The sequence below is a fragment of the Lolium perenne genome, chromosome 4 (genome assembly GCF_019359855.2).
Source record: "Lolium perenne isolate Kyuss_39 chromosome 4, Kyuss_2.0, whole genome shotgun sequence".
Taxonomy (NCBI): domain Eukaryota; kingdom Viridiplantae; phylum Streptophyta; class Magnoliopsida; order Poales; family Poaceae; genus Lolium; species Lolium perenne.
Window position 1 is genome coordinate 170,461,568 of NC_067247.2, and position 14,175 is coordinate 170,475,742.

A 14,175-nucleotide genomic window follows, 5' to 3' on the forward strand; every position below is an offset into this window, starting at 1 on the left:
TTATACCCAAACCACCTTTTTTCTTGGGTTTACAGATCCATTTCCACCTCACAAAATGATATTTCTTTTTCTCTGCACTGCCAGCCCAAAAGAATGTTCTTATAGGTTTATCCACCTGTTCAATATTAGATTTATGGAGCAATCTCATAGACATCTGATAGACAGTAATGCTTGAAAGGCATGCATCAATCTTGACCACTCTCCCACCAATCTTGACCACTCTCCCAACGAAAGATTACTACTTTTAAGAGTGTGAATAGACGGTTTAAAATCATATTAACATATGTTACTATAGCAATTTGTTTACATTTATTGACCATCATAAGCATGCATATAATTACCTCTGTTTTGAAATACTCTTTCAAAAACTAGTATATTACGAATATAAGCTTGCGGAATTGAAAATCGGATAGTTCGCACTATCATGTGCCATCATTAGAGAAGGTTCAGACACAAATTCCGAGAACACATAAAGTCCGAAGTAACCAATAGCCCAAGATCCACATATACCTTCTTGAGTTAGGACACTAACTCATGCCCAATCACTATGGGTAGACCGTCACATGAAGTAAGCAATCGCCTTCACAAACGCTTGGCTCCTAAGAACCATGAAGGCTTCAAAGAGACATCCACCTGGCTAGGTGGCGCACAATGTAACATCAACTGAACTAGCACTTGAATCTTCATCTCTTGCAAATATTTTCAAATAAATCTATCAAAGCACCCTCACAAGGATTTGAGTGGTGCATTTTCAAATAAAAAAGCACGCTTTGATTTTAACGATGAATGTTTTATTGCTTTATGTGCTCTCATGCAAGCTTTATTAAATTATCCTATAATTAAATCACCCATTTGAGATAAACCATTTGAACTCATTTTTGAAGCTAGTGATGGGGCTGTAGGGAGCTATCTTAGACCAGCGTGATGGTACAAATTTTAACATCATTCACCATTCTAGTCGTACTCTTAAATCTTAATGAGGCTCAAATAAACTATCATTTGGCTGAACGAGAACTTTTTCCTTCTATTTTCTCATGTGATAAATTCAGATCTTACATTAGTGACGACTCTAAAGTAAAAGTTCATACAGATTATTGTAGCTTCAATGAAATTTTGGGTAGAACAGATGTCAAGCCACGGATGACGATCCGTTGGATCCTTTTACTCAAAGAATTTGAGTTGCAGATCATACAGAGAAAGGAGGACAAAACAACTCCACTGGACCACGCAGTCGCTCCAGCAGTATGTATACCTCTAGGAACCATTGAAGATAAAGAAGAAAAGGGGTGTTGCAAAAGTATTGGCGATGTATTAAGAAAAATCATGTGCATCCAGAGAAAAAAGGTACCACGTCGACTCGAAGAGATAAATCTTCTCCCATAAAACCATCCTAAAAATCATGTGTAAGTACTAGGTAAGTCTACTTCTTATTTTCTTTAATTGTAACTCTTATTTTGATTATTTATCTTCATTACCATTACCCTTGCATTTTTCTAAGTTATTTGCAATTTTTCTGGAGCCGATACGGTTAGGCATACGGTGTCCCATGCCCGTATGGTTGTTCGTTTTTCTCTCTGGTATCTCTAGAATTTGCTTTGCCATATGGCAAGGGCAGTCATACGGGTAGGCTATACCTGTATCATCTCTTGGTAAGGTTCTTTACTTCGTTTTCTCGTCGGGTGATATGGGGAGGCATAGAGGTAGTCCCTGCCCGTACCGCCTCTTGTTAAACTCTTAAACGTTTTCTTACATTTTCATACGATTCCTTAAAAATAAGCATATCAGAAATCGGTAGCTCCGATACGGGTAGAACCCATCAGTACGACTTGTTAGGAAAGTTTTACCGCTAGTTACTATTTGGAAATTTCTACCATGGATTTCGGTCAGGAGATACGGGCAGCTGCCCGATTTGATAGTGGCTAAAGTGCCCGACTTTGTCAGATTTTGTTATTTCATGTTCTAATCTTCTTGGACTCTTTTCTAGCCGACCTAAATGCCAATATTATGAGATTTTCTGGTTCTTAACCCTCATAAATACCTCTCTACGTGTTTTCTTTCTCTCACAATTTTTTAGATTGAATCTAAAACATGAAGTACCCAGTTCCAGGCAAGGGAAAGGATCTCATCCTCATGCCACCATGGGAGGAAGAAGAGGAGACCTTTCCCCACTGAAGCTAGAGATCTCAGGCCAACGGTGCCAAGCCCATGCTGATTTAGGGACTCCTCCGTGGAATGCATCCAAGAATGTGTAGATGATGAACTCGACCTTGGTGTGGAGATTTATGACGGATTCATCAATAAGGGAGAAGCATACAAGCCATATGTATTGTAGAATCCATCAAAGTCATCACCACTGATCGAGCAAGCAAGAGGAGGAGATCACCCAAGGTGATGAACAACATAACTGGAGTTTACAAGGAAGCCACCTCGTGCACGGAGACGAAGAAGAAGCTCACCTTCACCGCACACATGTCCGTGAAGCCGCAAGAAGAGTGTATTGAAGAAATCTTTGAAAACGTGTTTGCCGAATAGCCACTCCCTCCTACGTTTAAGGAAATACTTCACAGGGATGTTGTGCCCGATTGAAAGAACTTCTCTCTACTATTACGGTTTTGTGTGTGTGATGACAACACTTGTGATACCTTAATGTGTGTTAAGTGGTGCAGATCTTGATCTATATTGAATGTATGTTGAAAAGAAAGAAGAAAGAAGAATCATAAATACTCCAGGCCGGATAATTCAGGGCCATATTATTTGCAAATATCTTGGCCCCAAAAAACGGCTAAGGACTTAAGAAAAAGAACCACTAGATCCTCCCCCCCCCCCCCCCCCGGATATTTGGCCTAATATTTCATGGCGACCCGGATAATTTGGCCAGGCCGGATAATACGGCCCTCACTTAGGCCGGATAATCCGGGCCCAGATTTCACCAACGGCTCGATTTTCTAAGAGGGTATAAATACCCCTCTTCTTCCCCAAGCTCAAGTTGCTCGATTTGCTCAAGAACACCACCTCCAATTGAGCCAATACAATCAGTTGATATCCTCCCTCAACCACCCAAGGCTCTTGGTCTTTGGAGAATCGAAGGAGAAGACTGATGTCTACGCACGCCTCTATTCTTGTAGACAGTGTTGGGCCTCCAAGTGGAGAGGTTTGCAGAACAGCAGCAAGTTTCCCTTAAGTGGATCACCCAAAGTTTATCGAACTCGGGGAGGTAGAGGTCAAAGATATCCCTCTCAAGCAACCCTGCAATTACGATACAAGAAGTCTGTTGTGTCCCCAACACACCCAATACACTTGTCAGGTATATAGGTGCACTAGTTCAGTGAAGAGATAGTGAAATACAAGTAATATGAATGATTGTAAGCAGTAATTGCAATCTGAAATATAAAAAAATAGCAGCAAGCAAATATGTAGCAAAACTGGTTGTAAAAGGTGTTTCAATACTTAGAACTCGAAGCTAACAAGAGACAAGAGCACAAGACTTGACAACGGAGGTAGGCGGGTAGATGCTGCCTGGGTGGGGGCCCACTTGTCAGTGAGTTGAGCATGTATCACGCCCGATCGTTTGTTTTATTTTCATATACTGTATATCCTTTCTCCTTCAGATTTTCAGCCATTTTCTCCCACGTGTTCTTGGGCTACTCCCTAATCAGTAATCCCTATGTTTCTACCTTATGGTAAATAAATTCTGCAAATTTTACTTTACCTAAGCCCAAAACGGCGAGCATTTTACTTTGGAATGCTATATGGTATATAGAGCACCGTTAACATAAACACTCACTACCTTCACCAAAAGGCAAGCCTTGTTTGTCGCTGCCGTCTCCTACCATCCTGCTTTGATCCCAAGCAAAAAATTACTATTATTAAGAGGGTGAATAGACGGTTTAAAATCAGATTAACATATGTTACTATAGCAATTTGGTTATATTTATTGACCATCATAAGCATGCATATTATTACCTCTGTTTTGAAATACTCTTTTAAAAACTAGTATATTACGAATATAAGCTTGTGGAATTGAAAACAAATAATTTGTTCTTAGAGACCGGATAGTTTGCACTATCATGTGCCATCATTAGAGAAGGTTCAGACACAAATTCCGAGAACACACAAAGTCCGAAGTAACCAATAGCCCAAGATCCACATATACCTTCTTAAGTTAGGACACTAAATCATGCCCAATCACTATGGGTAGACCGTCACATGAAGTAGGCAACCGTCTTCACAAACGCTTGGCTTCTAAGAACCATAAAGGCTTCAAAGAGACATCCACCTGGCTAGATGGTACACAATGTAACATCATGCAAAGATTTTCAAATAAATCTATCAAAACACCCTCACAAGGATTTGAGTGGTGCATTTTCAAATAAATCTATCAAAACACGCTTTGATTTTAACGATAAATGTTTTATTGCTTTCTATGCTCTCATGCAAGCTTTATTAAATTCTCCTATAATTAAACCACCCATTTGATATAAACCATTTGAACTCACTTTTGAAGCTAGTGATGGTGATGTAGGAGCTATCTTAAGCCAATGTGATGGTACAAATTTTAACACCATTCACCATGTTAGTTGTACTCTTAATGAGGCTCAAAGAAACCATCCTTTGGCTGAACGAGAACTTTTTCCTGCTGTTTTCTCATGCGATAAATTCAGATCTTACATTAGTGACTCTAAAGTAAAAGTTCATACGTATTATTGTAGCTTGAATGAAATTTTGGGTAGCCACGGATAACGATCCGTTGTATCCTTTTAATCAAATAATTTGAGTTGCAGATCATACAAAGAAAGGAGGACAAATCCATTCCACTGAACCACGTAGTTGCTGCAGCAGTATATATACCTCTAGGAACCATTGAAGATAAACAAGAAAAAGGGTGTTGCAAAAGTATTGGCTATGTATTAAGAAAAATTATGTGCATGCCGAGAAAAAAAGGTACCACGTCGACTCGAAGAGATAATTCTTGATATGGGGTGGTCCGATCTTCTCAGTAAGCGACGGGTGGTGATGAACACACGATGGTAGCAGCGGATGGAATCGATGATAATGAGGAGGATAACTTGTATGACGCCGACGAAGTCTCTCGATTGATTCCTGATGCCAATGCAACAGCTCTCAACCCTGCAAGATATTCGCAACTCCACACACTTGCGCACGTAGCCGCCGACCACAAAGCGGTAGATTGCAATCTTCTAATCCCCAATGGAACAGCAGATCACACAAACTTTCAGTAGCATAAAACTCCAGATCGCAACGAATTGGAGAGTAGTATTCAATAGTTTTGCATAGCAAACAACTAAGAACTAGGGTTTATCTTAAACTTGGTCTAAAGAAGCTAGGGGGTCGTCCAAGGCACTTATATAGGCGTCCGGGACGAGTTCTGGTCGAAAGATACTAGTAAAACCGACCCAGAATAGTTCTGGTCGAGACAGACTCGGACAGATCCGGTATGGAATCCGGTCAACCGGGCCAGGAACCGGGCTGGCCGGTCTGGCATCCGGTCAACCGGGCGGCAAAACGGAAAGTTCGCAAAACTTCGTCCGGTTTGGCCCCGGTACGATGCATCCGGTAGCCGCCCAGTCAACCGGGCCAGGGACCGGGCGCGCCGGTCTGGAGGCCGGTCTAACTGGGCGCTGGGTCGGCCTGGACGTTGACTTCTCCTCTCGCGCATGCCTCCCGCTCCTCCCTCGCGCGTCCATGAGATATCTTCATGTCCAGCTTCACGTCCATCTTGACGTCCGTCTTCATGTCCAGCTGCTCCTCTACTCCTTGTGCGATGCTCGTCTCCTCTTGATACCTGATGATACATAAATAATAGGACTTAGGCAGTATAAAGTTCTCATCAATCAAAGTATCGTTTAGAAACAAGTTCACCTGTTGTTTAAGTAGCTTCGCACGAGCCCGGAGCCCTTGTAATTGGTCCAATCCGAACTTCATTGGACTTGAGCTTCACAGCAGTTTCATCTTCATTTATCAGTGACGGAGGTAGTGGTGTAGTAGGGATGTCCTCATCATCTCCCCCCTTCAAAAGGCGTCGACCCCGATGCTCCAAGGTCTTCTCCGTCATATGGTGTCAAATCAGCAACATTGAAAGAATTACTGACACCAAACTCATCAACTGGAAGATCTATCGAGTATGCATTATCATTGATCTTGGCAAGCACTTTGTAAGGACCAGCACCACGAGGCTTCAGCTTAGACTTCCGCAGCTTCGGGAACCTATCCTTGCGAAAATGTACCCAGACCATATCACCAGGCTTGAACAACATCTCTTTGCGCTTCTTGTTCATCCTTGCAGCATTGCTCTTGCCTTTCTTCTCTATCAACTCTTTAGTCTTCACATGGATTTTTTGCACAAAATCTGCCCTCTTGGATGCCTCCATATTAACTCTCTCATGTATGGGTAAAGGCAACAAATCAAGTGGAGTAATGGGTTTGAAACCATACACCACCTCAAAAGGACATAGCTCCGTGGTAGAATGTACCGCCATGTTGTAAGCAAACTCGACATGCGGCAAACACTCTTACCACTCCTTCAGGTTCTTCTTGATCATGGATCTCAACAGTTGTGACAAGGTTCGATTCACCACCTCAGTTTGACCATCAGTTTGGGGATGACAAGTAGTACTGAACAGTAGCTTTGTCCCCAGCTTTCCCCAAAGTGTCTTCCAGAAGTAGCTCATGAACTTCACATCACGATCAGAAACAATAGTCTTCGGGACTCCATGTAGTCGAACAATCTCCCTGAAAAACAGGTTAGCAATATGCGACGCATCGTCGCTTTTGTGGCAGGCAATAAAGTGTGACATTTTAGAAAATCTGTCCACTACAACAAATACAGAATCATGGCCTCTTTTAGTACGCGGCAACCCCAACACAAACTCCAAACTAATATCTTCCCAAGGTGTAGTAGGTGCCGGTAACGGAGTATACAAACCATGAGGTTTCAGCTTGGACTTGGACTTGTTGCAAGTAATGCACCTCTTCACATACCTTTCCACGTCCCGCCTCATCTTTGGCCAATAAAAGTGATCAGCGAGCATGAGTAGCGTCTTCTCACGCCCAAAGTGACCCATCAAACCTCCAGCATGTGATTCCTGCAATAAGAGCAAACGCACAGACGATTCTGGAACACATAGCTTGTTAGCTCTAAACAAGAACCCATCATGTATGTGATATTTTTCCCATGCTTTACCAATAACACATAAGCGGTATGATTCAGCAAAATCATGATCGGTCGCATATAAATCACATAACACCTCTAATCCAGGAATTTTAACATCAAGATGAGTTAACAACATAGTCTTCCTAGATAGAGCATCAGCAACAATATTATCTTTTCCCTCCTTATGCTTAATAATGTACGGAAAAGACTCAATGAACTCAACCCACTTAGCAAGACGCCTATGCAAAGTAGATTGGGCTTTTAGATATTTCAAAGCTTCATGATCAGAATGTATGATAAATTCTTTTGGCCACAAATAATGTTGCCAAACCTCAAGAACTCTAATTAAAGCATACAATTCTTTATCATAAATAGGATAGTTCAACTTAGCACCAGAAAGTTTCTCAGAAAAATATGCAATTGGGCGACCCTCTTGCATCAACGCACCACCAATTCCAATACCACTAGCATCACATTCAATCTCAAATTGCTTATTGAAATCGGGAAGTGCAAGCAACGGTGCAGAAGTTAACAATCGTTTCAGTTCATCAAAAGCATGATCTTGGGCAACGCCCCACTCAAATGCAACACCCTTTTTAGTCAATTCATTCAAAGGTGCAACAATAGTACTAAAATTAGGCACAAAACGGCGATAAAACCCAGCTAGACCATGAAAACTTCTTACTTGACTCACATTCATGGGAGTAGGCCAAGTTTGAATAGCTTCAATTTTAGACACATCTACTTCTACTCCATGCTTAGAGACAACATAACCCAGAAATATGACCTTATCTTTGCAAAATGTGCACTTCTCAAGGTTACCATAGAGTTTACTATCACGCAACACTTGCAAAACATGTCGAATATGTATAATATGATCAGATTCATTGAGGTTGTAAATTAATATGTCATCAAAATACACAACCACAAACTTGCCAATAAAATCACGCAAAACATGGTTCATCAGTCTCATAAAAGTGCTAGGTGCATTAGTCAAACCAAAAGGCATTACTAACCACTCATATAAACCAAATTTTGTTTTAAATGCGGTTTTCCACTCATCCCCTTCTTTCATCCTAATTTGATGATAACCACTACGCAAATCAATTTTAGTGAAAACAAGAAAGACCACTCAATTCATCTAGCATATCCTCTAAACGGGGAATAGGATGACGATATCGAATAGTAATGTTGTTTATCGCTCTACAATCTACGCACATACGCCATGTACCATCTTTCTTAGGAACAAGAATAACAGTAACAACACAAGGACTAAGGCTTATGCGGATATAACCTTTGTCGAGTAGCGCTTGTACTTGCTTCTGTATCTCCTTCGTCTCTTCGGGATTCGTCCTATATGGCGCCCTATTGGGTAGCGAGGCGCCGAGGATCAAGTCGATTTGATGCTCAATACCATGCAATGGTGGTAGTCCCGCGGGTACCTCCTCCGGAAACACGTCATGGAACTCCTGCAAAACATTAGAAACACCAAGAGGAAGAGGGGTCATGTCGTTAGAAACCAAAACCGTACCCTTGTACATGAGCACAATAGGCATGGATGTAGGATCCTCACAAAATTCTCTCATGTCTTCTTTGGTGGCTAATGAGACTAAGGAATTCACTCTCTCACTTTTCGTTATATCACTCAGGGCATTACAATTCTCTCGCCTATCTATGGATGCATCCTCGAAGTTTACTTCAATCTTCTGACAAGACTCATTGACAATTTGCTGTGGTGACATAGGCTGTAAGTTAATTTTCTTGCCCTTGAACTCCAAGTGATATGTATTGGTGACACGCGTACAACACGCGACCGTTGGGAACCCCAAGTGGAAGGTGTGATGCGTACAACAGTAAGTTTCCCTCAGTAAGAAACCAAGGTTTATCGAACCAGTAGGAGCCAAGAAGCACGTTGAAGGTTGATGGCGGCGGAGTGTAGTGCGGCGCAACACCAGGGATTCCGGCGCCAACGTGGAACCTGCACAACACAACCAAGATACTTTGCCCCAATGTGACAGTGAGGTTGTCAATCTCAACGGCTTGCTGTAACAAAGGATTAGATGTATAGTGTGGATGATGATGTTTGCAGAAAACAGTAAGAACGAGTATTATAGTAGATTGTATTCGATGTAAAGAATGGATCGGGGTCCACAGTTCACTAGTGGTGTCTCTCCAATAAGAAATAGCATGTTGGGTGAACAAATTACAGTTGGGCAATTGACAAATAAAGATAGCATGACAATGCACATACATGTTATGATGAGTAGTGTGAAATTCAATTGGGCATTACGACAAAGTACATAGACCGCTATCCAGCATGCATCTATGCCTAAAAAGTCCACCTTCAGGTTATCATCCGAACCCCTTCCAGTATTAAGTTGCAAACAACAGACAATTGCATTAAGTATGGTGCGTAATGTAATCAACAAATACATCCTTGGACATAGCATTGATGTTTTATCCCTAGTGGCAACATCACATCCACAACCTTAGAACTTTCTGTCACTATCCCAGATTTAATGGAGGCATGAACCCACTATCGAGCATAAATACTCTCTCTTGGAGTTACAAGTAACGACTTGGCCAGAGCCTCTACTAATAACGGAGAGCATGCAAGATCATAAACAACACATAGATGATAGATTGATAATCAACATAACATAGCATTCAATATTCATCGGATCCCAACAAACGCAACATGTAGCATTACAAATAGATGATCTTGATCATGTTAGGCAGCTCACAAGATCCGACAATGATAGCACAATTAGGAGAAGACAACCATCTAGCTAGTGCTATGGACCCATAGTCCAGGGGTGAACTACTCACACATCACTCCGGAGGCGACCATGGTGGTGAAGAGTCCTCCGGGAGATGATTCCCCTCTCCGGCAGGGTGCCGGAGGCGATCTCCTGAATCCCCCGAGATGGGATTGGCGGCGGCGGCGTCTCTGGAAGGTTTTCCGTATCGTGGCTCTCGGTACTAGAGTTATTCTCGACGAAGGCTTATGTAGGTGGAAGGGTAGGTCTGGGGGCGCCACGAGGGGCCCACACGCTAGGGCCGCGCGGCCCCAGGCCTGGCCGCGCCGCCCTGTTGTGTGGCTGCCTCGTCGCCCCACTTCGTTTCCCTTTCGGACTTCTGGAAGCTTCGTGGAAAAATAAGATCCTGGGTGTTGATTTCATCCAATTCCGAGAATATTTCGTTACTAGGATTTCTGAAACCAAAAACAGCAGAAAACAGCAACTGGCTCTTCGGCATCTTGTTAATAGGTTAGTGCCGGAAAATGCATAAATATGACATAAAGTATGTATAAAACATGTAGGTATTGTCATAAAACAAGCATGGAACATAAGAAATTATCGATACGTTGGAGACGTATCAGTATCCCCAAGCTTAGTTCCTACTCGTCCCGAGTAGGTAAACGATAACAAAGATAATTTCTGAAGTGACATGCCATCATAATCTTGATCAATACTATTGTAAAGCACATGTAATGAATGCAGCGATCCGAAGCAATGGTAAAGACAATGAGTAAACAATTGAATCATATAACAGAGACTTTTCATGAATAGTACTTTCAAGACAAGCATCAATAAGTCTTGCATAAGAGTTAACTCATAAAGCAATAGATTCATAGTAAAGGCATTGTAGCAACACAAAGGAAGATTAAGTTTCAGCAGTTGCTTTCAACTTGTAACATGTATATCTCATGGATAGTTGTCAATGCAAAGTAATATAATAAGTGCAATAAGAAAGTATGTATGAATCAATGCACAGTTAACACAAGTGTTTGCTTCTTAAGATGGAAGGAAGTGGGTAAACTGACTCAACATAAAAGTAGAAGAATGGCCCTTCGCAGAGGGAAGCATGGATTGCTATATTTGTGCTAGAGCTTTTGTTTTGAAAACATAGAGAGAGCATAAAAAATAAAATTTTGAGAGGTGTTTGTTGTTGTCAACGAATGGTAGTGGGCACTCTAACCCCCTTGCCAGGCAGACTTTCAAAGAGCGGCTCCCATGAAAGTTTTTATTTTTGGGTGGCACTCCTTCCAACCTTTGCTTTCACAAAGCATGGCTAACCGAATCCTCGGGTGCCTGCCAACAATATCATACCATGAAGGAGTGCCTTTTTATTTTAGTTTTATTTAGATGACACTCCTCCCCACCTTTGCTTTGTCAAGCCATGGCTAACCGAATCCTCGGGTGCCGTCCAACAATCACATACCATGGAGGAGTGTCTATTTTTTTGTAAAATTATGAGAGTTAATTAATTGGGGCTGGAAACCCCATTGCCAGCTCTTTTTGCAAAATTATTGGATAAGCGGATGAAGCCACTAGTCCATTGGTGAAAGTTGCCCAACAAGATTGAAAGATAAACACCACATACTTCCTCATGAGCTATAAAACATTGACACAAATAAGAGGTAATAACTTTTGAAGTGTTTAAGATAGCACTCAAACAATTTACTTTGGAATGGCAGAGAAATATCATGTAGTAGGTAGGTATGGTGGACACAAATGGCATAGTTCTTGGCTCAAGGATTTTGGATGCATGAGAAGTAATCCCTCTCAATACAAGGCTTAGGCTAGCAAGGTTATTTGAAGCGAACACAAGTATGAACCGGTACAGCAAAACTCACATAAAAACATATTGCAAGCATTATAAGACTCTACACTGTCTTCCTTGTTGTTCAAACCCTTACTAGAAAATATCTAGACCTTAGAGAGACCAATCATGCAAACCAAATTTTAGCAAGCTCTATGTATTTCTTCACTAATTGGTGCAAAGTATATGATGCAAGAGCTTAAACATGATCCTTATGAGCACAAAAATTGCCAAGTATCAAATTATTCAAGACATTATACCAATTACCACATGTAGCATTTCCCGTTTCCAACCATATAACAATTAACGAAGCAGTTTTAACCTTCGCCATGAACATTATGAGTAAAGCTAAGGACATATTTGTCCATATGCAACAGCGGAGCGTGTCTCTCTCCCACACAATGAATGCTAGGATCCAATTTTATTCAAACAAAACAAAAACAAAAACATACAGACGCTCCAAGTAAAGCACATAAGATGTGACGGAATAAAAATATAGTTTCACTAAAGGAACCTGATAATGTTGTCGATGAAGAAGGGGATGCCTTGGGCATCCCCAAGCTTAGATGCTTGAGTCTTCTTGAAATATGCAGGGATGAACCACCGGGGCATCCCCAAGCTTAGAGCTTTCACTCTCCTTGATCATATTGTATCATCCTCCTCTCTTGATCCTTGAAAACTTCCTCCACACCAAACTCAAAACAACTCATTAGAGGGTTAGTGCATAATAAAAATTCCCATGTTCAGAGGTGACATAATCATTCTTAACACTTCTGGACATTGCACAAAGCTACTGAAAGTTAATGGAATAAAGAAATCCATCAAGCATAGCAAAACAGGCAATGCGAAATAAAAGGCAGAATCTGTCAAAACAGAACAGTCCGTAAAGACGAATTTTTTAGGTGCACCAGACTTGCTCAAATGAAAATGCTCAAATTGAATGAAAGTTGCATACATATCTGAGGATTACTCACGTAAATTGGCAGATTTTTATGAGTTACCTACAGTGACTACTGCTCAAATTCGTGACAGAAAAAAATCTGTTTCTGCGCAGTAATCCAAATCTAGTATGAACCTTACTATCAAAGACTTTACTTGGCACAACAATGCAACAAAATTAAGATAAGGAGAGGTTGATACAGTAGTAACAACTTCCAAGACTCAAATATAAAACAAAAGTGCAGAAGTAAAATCATGGGTTGTCTCCCATAAGCGCTTTTCTTTAACGCCTTTCAGCTAGGCGCAGAAAGTGTGAATCAAGTATTATCAAGAGATGAAGCATCAACATCATAATTTGTTCTAATGATAGAATCAAAAGGTAACTTCATTCTCTTTCTAGGGAAGTGTTCCATACCTTTCTTGAGAGGAAATTGATATTTAATATTACCTTCCTTCATATCAATAATAGCACCAACAGTTCGAAGAAAAGGTCTTCCCAATATAATGGGACAAGATGCATTGCATTCAATATCCAAGACAACAAAATCAACGGGGACAAGGTTATTGTTAACCGTAATGCGAATATTATCAATCCTCCACAAAGGTTTCTTTGTAGAATTATCAGCAATATTAACATCCAAATAACAATTTTTCAATGGTGGCAAGTCAAGCATATTATAGATTTTCCTAGGCATCACGAAAATACTTGCACCAAGATCACATAAAGCATTACAATCAAAATCATTGACTTTCATCTTAATGATGGGCTCCCAACCATCCTCTAAATTCCTAGGAATAGAAGCTTCACGGTTTAATTTCTCTTCTCTAGCTTTTATGAGAGCATTTGTAATATGTTTCGTAAAGGCCAAATTTATAGCACTAGCATTAGGACTTTTAGCAAGTTTTTGTAAGAACTTTATAACTTCAGAGATGTGACAATCATCAAAATCTAAACCATTATGATCTAAAGCAATGAGATCATTATCCCCAACATTAGAAAAAATTTCAGCAGTTTTATCACAAGCAGTTTCAGCAGTTTTAGCACTTTCAGGAAGTTTTGCAAGCTTTGCATTAGAAGTGGAAACATTACCAACACCAATTATTTTACCATTGATAGTAGGAGGTGTAGCAACATGTGAAGCATTAGCATTGCTAGTGGTGGTAATAGTCCAAACTTTAGCTACGTTGTTATCTTTAGCATTTTCTTCTTTTTTCCACCTAGCACGCAATTCGGCCATCAATCTTATATTCTCATTAATTCTAACTGTAGGGATTCGTTGCGTAGAAAACAAAAAAATTCCTACCGCGAGAACGCAATCCAAGCCAAGATGCAATCTAGAAGACGGGAGCAACGAGGGGATGATCGAAACTCACCCTTGAAGATTTCCAAAGCCTACAAGAGTAGGCTCTTGTTGCTGCGGTAGACGATCACTTGCCGCTTGCAAAAGCGCGTAGAAGAT